The following is a 13,351-nucleotide window of genomic DNA, read 5'->3' as shown; positions in this document are numbered from 1 at the left end:
ATTTGTTTCAGGTCAAAATAGCGATGATCCCCTACACCCTGGATGTCAGGATACTCTATTTCTGTCCACATGTCAGTGTTCATGGACCACTTGTTCACTGGTAGCTCATACGGATCCATGTCCAGTCCAATTGTCCATCATTTGATTTCATATTTCACATTTTCCCGGTCTTGCTGTGTTTACTGCTATACTTCGTCATGTTGAGCAGGTTGGTTTTTGCCATGCAGTCTGACTTTGAGGGGAGAAGTGACATATGTGCACACCCTCTATAGAAACTTTTGGGTCTTCTTTTATGCTGTGAAATGTCTTAGCATTAAAGTGCATTATCGCCACCTACTGTTGGGGAGTGTGAATGGATGACACTCAGCTTCATAAAAAGTAAAACACAGGATCAATTTTTTTAACATTATTTTTTGCCCTGAAAACAGGTTTGCAACTTCTGGTTTGCAACCCACCAGTTGAGCATCACTGGTTTAGCCTAGTTAGTCAACAAATTTCAGGATCTGATTAATACACAGCCCGGCCAAAAAAAAAAGTCGCACATGTTATATTTCACTGCCCCACCTTTGGTTTTGATTACAGGAGACATTCAGTAGATTTAACTAAGCAAATTGTTTGTTTGTTTGTTTGTTTGTTTGTTGTTTGTTTTGAATATTGCCATAAAATCAAACAACAAAAGATTCATATAAAAACGAAAGTAAACCATTAGAAAAGGAGTGGGATGAAGTTTAATTTATAATCTCCCGCCCCCTTACTCCATCCTTTACCTACCCTAAATTTCTATGTCAGATTCCCTAAGTAACTCAAAAATCCTACACATATCAGACTAAATTCTCATTATGTATAAAAAAAAAAACACAAAATTCCTGTACATATCAAGGATAAACTGTTTGTGTTGCAGCAGCGTTTCACATTAAAATAAACGCTGTCCTTTCCATAACAGTAATGGTGCCCATAACAAAACAAAAATAAACTCTGTCCTTTTCATGACAATAATACACATATCAGAAACAAAAGTACACTATCCGTTTCATAACAATAATGCACAAAAATAATCATTCAGATCCCTCCATTGGTAAGTACTACAGTGGTTAATAATGTTTCAGCTGTAACAGGTTATTTAACTCTAACTGATGCAGTCAGTGTCCTCTCTTGTCTCTACTGTCAGACAGATTGAACATTGCCAGGACTGATCAGGGTCATCAGGCTTGTGACAGAATGGTTCAAGGAGAATGAGACATCATTTTCACACGTGGATTAACCTCCATAACAGCGGCGGCTGCTCGTCTCTCTGAGAGGGGAAGCTCACTGTCGGCTTACATCAAAAAAATTGTCAAGTTATTTAAACATAAATTTGGCCCTCTGTTCCTTGTGATTTGTATATTTGTGAATTTTCAGTGCTAGAAATGAACAAGTAATTTCGTGGTGGTTTCTCTCTCGATTTCACAGCAGAATGCGCAACGGTATTTAACTGAACTCTGTCAAGTGAAGGAGTAGATCCCAAAATAGCTGTCAATCAAACCGGATTCAGCTTTTCTACTGATCCTCCAATCAGCACGTGGAATCTCAGCGTCCAGCCTGGCCGAGGTCCACCCAAAGCTCTATTCACCCCCAGAGATGCTGAGCATCTGGGGGCGGGACAACATCGTGGCATTTATCCAATTAGCGTCCGGTTTTGAGGCAATGAAAAAAAACGTTCCACTCAGTCCCATTGAAGTGCATGGACGCTGAGCATCTACGGGCAAATGCACTGAGCAGAGATCGTAAGAGAAAACAGCGCAACGGGAATGTATGAGAAGTGAACAATATCATGTTCTCTGATTTGTGATAAAGCTGATTCTGAATGTTACGCCCCGGCCTAGGGGTTCACCAGGGCGAAAATAATATGTTCACTTTTGTCCCCTCCCAGCTCCCAAGCACACACGTCAGTCAAAACTAAATTCACAATATTTATTTTTTAAATCAACTAAAGGAGGGTTAGGGGAGGACACGGCTAAAACAACAAACAAAATATCTTCTTGGGAGTTCAAACTAAATTACCTACTCAAAAATAAATTCAAGAAATAAAATACAGAAAACTTACCTAAATTCCCTCACCAAAAAACAGGAGAAAATGGGAAAACAACAGAGCCAGCCTCCCCTACCAGAAAAAGGTTCAATTTACAAAAAAACTATTTACAACTATATACAATCGAATTATCACACGAGCACACGAAAACTGACGGTCACACATGCAGGAACACAGGGTTGAGAGCTGGCAGGTGGCAAGAGAGAACGAACTGAAGCTCCAGGGCCATTTTTAAAGGGGCCGGGCAATCATGTCGATCAAACTCGTCTGTGAGATGAATGTGTTCTAACACATTTGTAGTCAATGAAATGTCAGCACAACCGTACATATTTAACCATTTAATTTTCGTAATTTTAGGGGAAGCCGAGCTTCCCTTGCAGTCTATGAGAAATCGCCTCTGCTCCATAAACTCCAGACTCTAATTTGGGATGTGACTTTATGCAGCGGTCTGATTCTCCATCATCAATAATAAATGTTTAATGCAACTATGGATGGAAAAAAAATATTATTAACCTTATTGTGACCCTATGTAAGCAATATGTGTTAAAAAAAAAAAAAAAAAAGATGTCACAGTGAATATTGTTATCAAAACCAAACATGGTGCAGTGAAATATTGCATGTGCAACTTTTTTTTTAATGTATTTGCCAGTTATTGTCTGCTGTTGACAATCATGAGACAAAAAATGTTGTAAAGTAAGACTGTAACCCAAACCTAGGACCAAGTACAAGCAAAAAGATCTGCCAACTCTGCCAATTCCATCTAATAGAAAAGGGGAAAAAGATCACACAAGTGAGTCAAACAGGACTAGGAAAAATGTTTTTTAGCAGTAATAGGAAACTTTGCTGTCAGTTTTTCCCCTGTAGGAGTTGAAAGCACTGCTGAAAAGGTGAAAGCTGCAGAACAGATAAAACGGAAAAAATATCAAGGAGGATTCTTTAGGGATGGAGCCGCTATTGCTCCCAGAAACATTTAAGACTTTGTGGAAAGTAGATTCTTATCTGTAAAATTTGTGTTTTCCTTTTATCACATTCCATATATTGTTGACCAGACACCAAGCTGGTGCGGACCCCTGGAGGATTTATCTTCAACAACCACACCAGCTCATCTGGCAAGGATGTCAGAAAGTCACGAGAAGATGCAGAATATTCTTGACATTTCACAGAACATAAGTTAACTGTAGTTCACTTTTAACTTCCATCATTCAATCAATCAATAACATAATAATAATAATAATAATAATAATAATAATAATAATAATAATAATAACTAATTTGTTTATTCACACCACAGTCAAGTTCACAAAGTTTACTCAGAATTCTATTTTTCATGCACATTTTGGTTATATAATGTAAATACTGTCAAATGAGTTCATTCTAATTTGGTATAGGCCTATTTTGTTCATTGTTCTGGCTTGAAGTCAAAGGAGAGGAGTGAGTATTTAGAACGTTATTATGTTATTTGATGATGAAAATGAGGGTGGGATTAAATAAGTGTTTCTTCCCACTCCTTTTTGAGTGTAGATGAATGATTTTGGAATTTTGAATTTGCATGTCTTCTGTAAATGCTCAAAATAAACAAACAAATGAATGAAATTAGGGCACAATCTATTGCTTCATCGTGTTATATGCGTGGTCAGATTATTATTTTTTATTATTATTATAACCTTTATTTAACCAGGAAAAAGCTCTTTGAGATTAAAAATGTTTCTTGTTTTTTTAGTGATAGTTAACAAGACATTGTGGACAGAAGAAGAACAACAACAACACATAAACAACAGGAAAATCAAACAAATAAACAAACCAAAAACAACAAAAATAACAGAGCAGTGACAAACAACAACAATGACAACATCATATTAAAATGAAAAAGAAAATAAATGCAAAGAGCAACTAAACAATATAGCTTGATTAAGGGCGATAGGGAAAAGAGGAAGAGGGGAGTGGGAATGAAAGTGAGAAAGAGAGAGGGGGGAGTGAGGGGGAAAATAATAATTGTTGTAATAATGATAATGATTATAACAATAACACAAAAATATAAAATAATAATACCAATAGTCTAATTTGCTAGTATTATTGTGGTGTATTAATGTCTTTTTCAAAAGTGTCCTGGCCAAGACAGCAGCAGAAGTTACACAAAATACAAATCACAGCCATACATCCACACTAAAAATATACATAAGCACAATAAAAGTCACACTAAAACCAAACATAAAACACTAGATAAGAACAGACATATAACACTATATATTAATACTATATATAATAACACAATTTTTGGCTCCTGACCTCATTTTGACTTCACAATTTTCTGGCAACCCCAGACATTCAAAACGAAGACATTTTTTTTGTTTTTTGTTTGCTGAAACTAATTTGTTTTTGATCATGTAATAGTTTCCTATACTACGTTGCAAATAAACGTTAATGTCAGACAACATTTAGTCTATATAATGTATATTATTATGGACGGAGGCAGAAAAGCCAGGTGTAGATTACTGCACAACGTGAGAATTTTATTTTCCTTGGTCAGGATATGTACAGTCAGTCCAGCTTGGATTTACAAGGCTGACAATTAATACTGAACAAACAAGAACTCAAACTATGAATTATGAAAGAGCTGCAGCATCTGAAACTGACCACAATGAACATTTGAAAGATAAACAATACCACAGTGCTTTAGTTTCAGCTTCAGAGTTTGTCATGTCTTTTATGGATTGTGATTGTCTCTCAACTCACCATATATTTTCTATTTGTAAGTGCTTTTTTTTATTTTTTATTTTTTTATTTTTTTAAAATTTTTTTTTTTAGTTTTTATCAGTTACTAGAAATTTTAGGCGACCCCATTTGAATTCCAGGCAACCCCAAGGTTGAAAAACATTGCACCAACCTGTTGGTAATATTTGTAGTGTTGACAGTATTATGTGATGACTGAATAACATCATCATCCAGCAGAAAATGCATTATGTAAGAATTAACCTTTTGTGCCTCCTATAAAGAAACATGGGTTAGACTGTATACAGAATTAGTTGCATTGTATTCAAGTCGTCTTATAGGGTTACTGTGATTTATTACTTTATTACACCTAATTTACTTTTTACTCTCTCGGTTCCATTCTGTTTAATAATAAATGCAAATGTCAATTATTTAAATAAATGTTAAATAAATCTGTTTTTCCTGTTTCCAAATTTTCTAATGAAGTGAACAATGCCAGCATTGGCTTATTAAAAAATGAAGGCTATTTTTTCTAGGCCAGCTTTGCAAGGCTATAGTATCTGTAGAGTGGAAATGTGTTTAATTCAGTATAATGGCTAAACATGATGTTGTGACCAGTTAACTTAATATCAAATTTACACATACCTGAAAATAACTGTTGCTATATGAGCTCCAGGGCAGAGCTATACAGAGAAATGCACTGTTAGCAGAAGGAAAAAGGTAAAAACTCTCTTCTACACAACCATCATGATGACAGCTGCTAATTATAGCTTGTACAGTAATGCACCCTCTGGGCTTTGTTTTTGTCTCCTATGCAGTAGTGTGCTTGCTTTAATTTCCCAGAGGTGTAACGCGTGGTTTCCTTGCATTCGCTAAACGATCATTGGATGTAATAATTTGTGTGACTAGATGAATGAGCACAGAGGAGCAGAACGAAACTAAAATATTTTATAATATCTGGAACTCCGATAATCGCAGCAAACTATCTTACGGTAATCAGAGGTTATGAACAGGAAGAACAAATATTATCTCATTTAGACATTAGAGAATTTACTGACTGGTTTGCATCACCTAAAAGGATATAAACTTTAGAAGTATTTTAACATCTGCACCATCAAGAACATAGTGTTAAAATATGTTTTAAACATCCTTAAAGATGTTAAAGATGGGTTTAGAGCATTTAACATCTAAGGTACAATTACTGTACATAAATCTGTTTCTTTACATTTTTCATGAATAGGGGTCATAAAGTAAATTATTCAGTGTTATTTGGTATAAAAAAGTATACAGTTAGAAACACATTTATTTATTTATTTATTTATTTATTTATTTATTTATACTCACATATATGATTAGTGTCAATGTGTCCTTTGTCACTGGTTTATTGTCTCCAGAGACTCCACAGGATGCCATTAACATCATTATTTGATTATGATTATCTAAAAATAAAATCATTGTAATACTGTAATATCTAATTTCTTTGGCCTTCATTGGATACTACAGGAAACAAACAAACAAGGTCAGAGAAGAGGAAAGCACAATGACCCAGTGTAAGACTTAAACCAGGGACACTTCCTTATCCACTTATCTACAGGTCACTGAAGCCAAAACATTGTTTGGCCACGTTCCATCTTCACTCACCTAGTTGGACTCTCCAAAGAATATTACCGCGACAGAAGAGATGTTTCAAATCTGCATTTAGTTTGATGCAGTGGGATATTAAAACTACTCTAACAATCTTGTTCTGTATGTCTTTACTTTTTGTTTTATTATCTGTTTGTTAAAAATGTAAAACCTGTTAAAAATAAAGTATGTAAAAAAAAAACAAAACAAAACAAAAACTACTCTAACAATTTTTTTTTTTTAATTAAGCATTAAGAATACACCAGCGCGTTGACTCGTGGGGATCCACAGGTTCTAGGTATAGTAGTTTTTGTGCAGTTGTGTATTTGTGCATGCTGTACTGCATTTGTCCAGTAGTCACCGCCAAAGTGTTCTCCCATAGCAACGTGATTGTAAGGCCGTTATATTCCAAAATTACTAATATCTCCCAAAATATTGGTTCTATAAACGTGCCATTTTCAATAGTATCTTCTTTGACCAAAAATACATAAATATATAAACCTACAGCAGTGAGCTCTTTCTAGATTTTGTGTGAATCCCTGGACACACACACACACACACACACACACACACACGCACACACACACACACGCACACAGAGCCCACTTGGCTTTTATGATATAGACTGACAAATACACAATCATTCATGGAAAGCATTATTTGGAGATCTAAATCACCCACACTTGAAATACACCAGCACTAAAACATCAATGAATCAAATTGCATTGTTTGGAAATTGCTGGTAATAATGATTTAAAAAACAAAAAAAAAACAAAACAAAAACAATGTCAGCATGACTCCCTTATATCTACAGTCAGTCTGGCTTATGGTAACACCTGCTAATACCAGTCGAACATGCCAACTATGCTAATACTCTCAGTGTTAAGGTTTTATGAGGAAGTGAGCAGGTGATTAGTCAAGGAATTCTAATAAAGAGTGTTTATTAACATGGATTACATAAGGATACAGTTTCAACACAGACCATTTGGATTTCATTAATTTTATGGCACTTGTTGCGACGGAAGATTTAGTGCTAAGCAGCTCTAGTATGTGACCTAAAAGAGGTACTGAGTATTAAAAGTTTATGGGCAATCACACTAGAGAGGATGATAAAAAAAAACAAAAAAAACATGCATGTTCTCCAGATGGTAGATGGAATAACCATAATGATATTGCAGTTGCCCACAGTGAGGTGAAGAGGGAAAAAAAGGGCAAAGCTGATAAAAATAATTTAGCTGCAAATATAGAAACGTAGATATCTTGGTTCAACATCTAATAAACTCTGGGAGATGAAGAATACAAGGCGTCTTCATGAGTCAAACTTGGACTTACAGGGCATCTAATGACAAGTAGTAATAATATTTATGAGATAATGTAGATCACATCATGGGGAAGATTTGAATGTTTAGATTTGAATATCTGCTATTGATACAATACAAAAAAAGTCCAGTATATATATAAAAAAATAAATAGATAGATGAATGAATAAAACAATGCAATAGGAAAATAATTCACATTGATGGTAAACTGTATTTCAATGAAAGCATAAGAGATGGATAGAATAGAATAGAATAGAATAGAAAGGAACAGAATAGAATAGAATAGAATAGAATAGAATAGAACAGAACAGAATAGAATAGAACAGAATAGAACAGAACAAAATAGAATAGAATAGAACAGCATAGAATAGAACAGAATAGGACAGAATAGATTAAAATAGTATAGAATAGAATAGAACAGAACAGAACAGAATAGAATAGAATAGAACAGAACAGCATAGAATAGAACAGAATAGGACATAATAGATTAAAATAGAACAGAATAGAATAGAATAGAATAGAATAGAACAGAATAGGACAGAATAGATTAAAATAGAACAGTACAGAATAGAATAGAATAGAATAGAACAGCATAGAATAGAATAGAATAGAATAGAATAGAATAGAATAGAATAGAATAGAATAGAATAGAATAGAATAGACTACAACAGAACAGAACAGCACAGCATGGAATAGAACAGAATAGAATAGAACGAAATAGAACAGAATAGATTAGAATGGAACAGAATAGATTAGAAAAGAATAGTACAGAATAGAACAGAATAGAATAGACTTTATTGTCATTACACATTGATGTGCAAAGGAAGGGGTTCTCAGACCAATACAGTGTGTGATCACAAAACAAATTCACAGTATAAAGAACAGGAATAAATACACAGCGGTAAATGACTGAGCAATTTCTAAAGCATATAATCCTAAATGTAAAATCTGGAGAACAAGGATGACCTGGTGCATAATGATAATAATAGGTATGATGGTAAACGATCACTGAAGCATGTGAGTGTATTGGTAATATAGGAAAGACAACACAAATGTATTTTTTCCGTACATCTGTGTAATCTCTTGTAGGTTCAGCAGGGTTTTAGCCTGTATGACGGATAATACTCCATTATGATCAAAAGGTCAGTGTGATGACAACCCTCTGCTAACCTCACTACATTTATTTACCTTATTCACAGTGTCACTGATCTGCCAATTAGGCAGAAACTATTGAAACGGGTCATCACCAGGACCACAAATAACCTGCGATGTCATTTTTTCTAGGCGACAGGAAGCCACAGCATCATCCTTAATCTATGGCTAATAGTGTGAGTTTCAGTAAGTGCATGAGGGAACAGGAGAGTGACCCTGGAAACGTGGTGGGAGTCAATCTGACATCAATCTTCATTCTGAGCAGGGTCAATGAACACTAAAAATAAACACGTTTCGCTGACAGTGACAGAACACCACACAATGATGCACGCTCCTGCATAGATGCTCTTTAAAAGGAGAAGCTAAACACTGTATAAAATAAAGAATAGTTCATCTGTTATGCTGTTAAGCCAATGGTGTAAAACCTAAAACTACAATAGTGTCAGAAAATCACTGAAATCGCCCAAAAATATTTCACACATTCTGTCATTTATGACCTTGTCCTGCAATATCAGCCTATAGCTTTTACATTTGTACATATGCTACAGAACACTATCCTAAGAATATTCCTGATGTGACCGAATAGCGTCTGACATCTGGGTTGCTAGGTCTGCTGAATATTTAATGAGCTCAAAGTATAGTATTTCTAGTGCACATGCATTCCAGGGGTCTGTAGTGCTGTATGACTTCGATGGCTATTATTATCTTACAAAGTAAACCATGGACAATAAAAAAAACGTGTTTTTTAACAGACCAATATGAATAACATGAGAACATTAAATGAAAAACATTAAAAGCCTTTTTGCCGACATGGACATATTTCCATTTCTCTCCTATTTAGTGTCTCCATACCTTCTGCGTCCTAGTGTGGACAGAGGACTGAATGAAATCTTGTTTTTGTTTTTCTATACTGGTTTAATTTTTTAACTAAACACACTGGTTTGTGGTTAAAAAAGCAATGAAAAAAAACATCACACCATACACAAAGCGCAACAGATATTAACTAGGGCTGTCAAAATTAACGTATTAACACAGATTAATCCATCATCATGGTTAATCTGATTACATATTTTAACACAAATAACCCATCTGCAGCTCAGAATGACTCTGAATGTCTCTGCCAATGCATTTGGGGCAGTTTATCCAAGTAGAGATACCATCACGCATGCGCAAAGGGTCAGCTGATCTGGTAGTGATGGGCAGCAGAACCAACCCATAAAGATGGAAGAGGTTAAACAGCACATTGGCCCTCTGGATGGAAATATGAGTATAGAACATCCCAAGACAGAACAGTTGTTTCAAGTTGTTTTGTTGAAACTGTTGAAGGTGTTTAATCAATACGTTAAGTGCATACATATTCCCTTCTTTCTTGTGTCTGTTTGCTTATGCAAAATGAAACACAATTAATATAGACTGAAAATAAATTATATTTCATAACATAATTGAATAGCTATAACACTCGTAATTAAGCGAATGTGGACCAATGTGGTTTGGTGGGGGGGACTATTTTTCCCTTTTTTTTTTTTTTTTGTTTTGTTTGTTGTCAGTTAGTTTTTGGAAAACTGGACATGCTTATACCTGTGCTGAGAAGATATGTATACTGAAAATGTGTCCTAATAAAAAGATTATTAAATAACTAAATAAATATTTAATCGTGATTAATCGAAATTAATCCACTGCAACCCTGTGATTAATCTGATTAAAATTTTTAATTGTTTGACAGCACTAACATGAACCTAACCTGTTTTATAACGCCCTTTGGCAAATAAACTGAGACATATAATTTAGAATGTAGAATATAATGTTCCTTTCAGTATAAACCTCATGTATATTTGCACCAGTCCTACATTTACACTATTGTCCTTTTATATAGTAATATAGGTTTTTATGGTTGCACTATCATCTGTATACTATTTGGTCACAGAATTTGTACACTTTTTGAGGGAAAAAAGCCTCATTTTTAACCATACGTTTTTAACTTTGATTCCATATTTTTAATATATATATTTATTGTATGATATGTGAGATCTAAGGTGAAGTCAAATTCCTAGTTTGTGTGCCCAAACGTGGCCAGTAAAGATGCTTCTGAGAATATGTCAAGGCTCCAGTGTTAGTTTCCTCCTTCATATACAGAAAATGCATGAGAGATTTAATTTAGTGTCATTTCCAGCTGAACACTGCAGTTGTTGATAACACACTGTGTATGCTGACACTGATACTGAATCAGAACTTTTCATAAAGTGTCACTAGGCACCTTAATTTACAACCCTTCATGTATAATTTATTTTTTTGTCATAGATTTAATGATTCACTTATTTTTCTTTTAGGGAACAATCACTGTTATGCCTGAAGCCTTGCTCTGAACATCAACCTCATGCTGAGAGAAGACCAGACAGAAAACGACAATGTGTGAGTGTGTGTGTGTGTGTCTGTGTGTGAGTGAGAGAGGGCGGCCGAGTGACAGTGTGTGATAGAGAGAGCTGTGGAGAGCCAATGTGTAGTGAAATATTACATAAAGATCAAGCTGAGCTAAGGCGGCTATTGTTTCTGATCCAAACTTCCCCACATTCAAAAAATCTCAGATTTTCACCAGATATTACAGACTGTCATCTATTTTTCTAAGGAAATTAAACAATACATTTCCCACAGCGTTGGCTGCTTTAGAGAACACACATTGTGCTGAGAGCATTAAAAGAAAGGCTGGCTAAAGTCCAACAAGTCATCTGATGTTAATCCTGAGTTACAAACACTTCAGTTATGGGACAAAAAGTTCACCAGTGCAATCATATAATAATATTTCATGTTAGATGTCTTTTATTAAGTTTCTAAACTTTACAATACTTCACTGTATGTATATGATTTGTCTGCACGTCAGTTTTTACAGTTTTAAAAGCTCTCCTTGCTTCAGTGCTTCAGTATGGTAAGAACCACAAAAAAAAAAAAAAAAAACCCTCCGGAGTGACACAAATGCTAAGCCACATCATATTTAACTCCACTCTGGGGACACAACCTATTATTTCCAACACAACACCTGCTTGTGTTGCAACTTGTGCCACTATAATTTGTATTTCTACTTCAGCTGGTCGGGGCGCAGAGGAAAGAAAGAAAGATTGGTTTTGTGTACAGACATCGGCTGGGAAAAAAGTGCAGGTGGCTGCAGACTCAGGGGGACAGAAGTGCCAGCAGCAGCGCTCTGCCCTTCAGCTTGTCCAGACCACCTTTCATTTTAATGTTTATCAGGTCAGATATGGTACAGCTCTATCACAAAAGGAGAAAACCGCACTGATAAACACAGCTGATTAACACTTCCACCAACTAACCAATGTGAAATAACTGACTATAGGTGCTGATGAGGTGGTGATAACTGAGCTCTGGTCCCTGCTTCTGTCTCCCTCTTGGCACTGCTTGTAAAATTTCAGTCATACTTGCATGCACATTGAACTGTCACAGTCACTTTGCACATTCATCCAAGCACAATCAAAGCAAACAGAGCAGCAGAATGCATGTATGAGCAAGCAGCATTTTTCTAAAAGCTGTGGAGGGCAGACTGACAATACGTTACCTCAGTGTGTGGAGCAGAGACTGGTCGCTGGGAGGGAGTCAAAGATCATTCTGCCAGTGCCATCTGTCAAGCTGGTTGGGTACAAAGGAAGTGGAGGCAAGTCTATCTCTCTCCCTTTCCTGTGTGCCTCTCTCGCTCACTACAAAGTCCCGTGGAACATTAAAGAAAAGATCTGTACTATGTGAGCGGGGGAATCCTCCGTTAGAGACTGAAGCCAGTTTAAATCCCCCACGTGAAGATGGAAGGATGCACCTCCCTGTTCCTGAGGAATCGAAGCTTGTTCTTGCACTGCACAAAGCTCTCTCTCTCTCTCCCTCTCTCTCTCCCTCCCTCTCTCTCTCTCTCTCTCTCTCTCTCTCTCTCTCTCTCTCTCTCTCTCTCTCTCTCTCAGTGTGTTTCTTCAGCCTCCTTCTCTGTTCTCTCTCTCTCTCCTTCCTGATCCTGCTCCACTTGTACACTTGCTGGCTCACTCACTCTGGCATGCATTCTTATCCACTGTGGCTCATGCACCCATCAACACACATACACACACACACACACACACACACACACACACACACACACACACACACACACACACACACACACACACTTTGCACACAAACATATGCAAATAACACAGAGGGCACAAACACAAAATTTCCTATCACCCTCTCTACAGACTTTATGGCAAATGCTGCCATGATATATGCACCTCATGAAACAATTTCTCCTTGTTTGCTCTGTATTCTCACTTTGGGCATGTTTCTGTTCATAACACGTGAAAAAATCTGTAGGATAATATCTGCTTCCTGTGCAGAGGATGACTTGGTTACATAAAATTCCATTTAATAAAAGAGTACAGTAAGATCTTGCTCGCAAATCCTACTTTCAAATCATCACATCAAACGTGTGTGTGTACTGTATGTGTACGCCAGC

The 13,351-nt window shown here is 36.0% G+C and overlaps 1 protein-coding gene across 10 annotated transcripts in view; it reads right to left on the bottom strand.

Moving 5' to 3' along the window:
- Nucleotides 1-12,685, bottom strand: part of gramd1bb (GRAM domain containing 1Bb) — a 176,814-nt gene extending 164,129 nt beyond the window's left edge. For 4 of the 10 annotated variants that reach the window (XM_030152861.1, XM_030152865.1, XM_030152863.1 and 1 more), the window contains exon 1: nucleotides 12,434-12,683. The gene's annotated coding sequence lies outside the window, so the exon portion shown is untranslated. Of the gene's footprint in view, nucleotides 1-12,433 lie in introns of all 10 variants that reach the window. The other 6 variants (XM_030152864.1, XM_030152868.1, XM_030152866.1 and 3 more) reach the window with 3 other exon arrangements.
- Between the last annotated feature and the right edge of the window lie 666 nt (nucleotides 12,686-13,351).

The sequence above is a fragment of the Sphaeramia orbicularis genome, chromosome 13 (assembly GCF_902148855.1).
Source record: "Sphaeramia orbicularis chromosome 13, fSphaOr1.1, whole genome shotgun sequence".
Lineage (NCBI taxonomy): Eukaryota > Metazoa > Chordata > Actinopteri > Kurtiformes > Apogonidae > Sphaeramia > Sphaeramia orbicularis.
The sequence above is the reverse complement of the archived record's forward strand: the minus strand, read 5'-3'. Positions and strand labels throughout refer to the sequence as shown.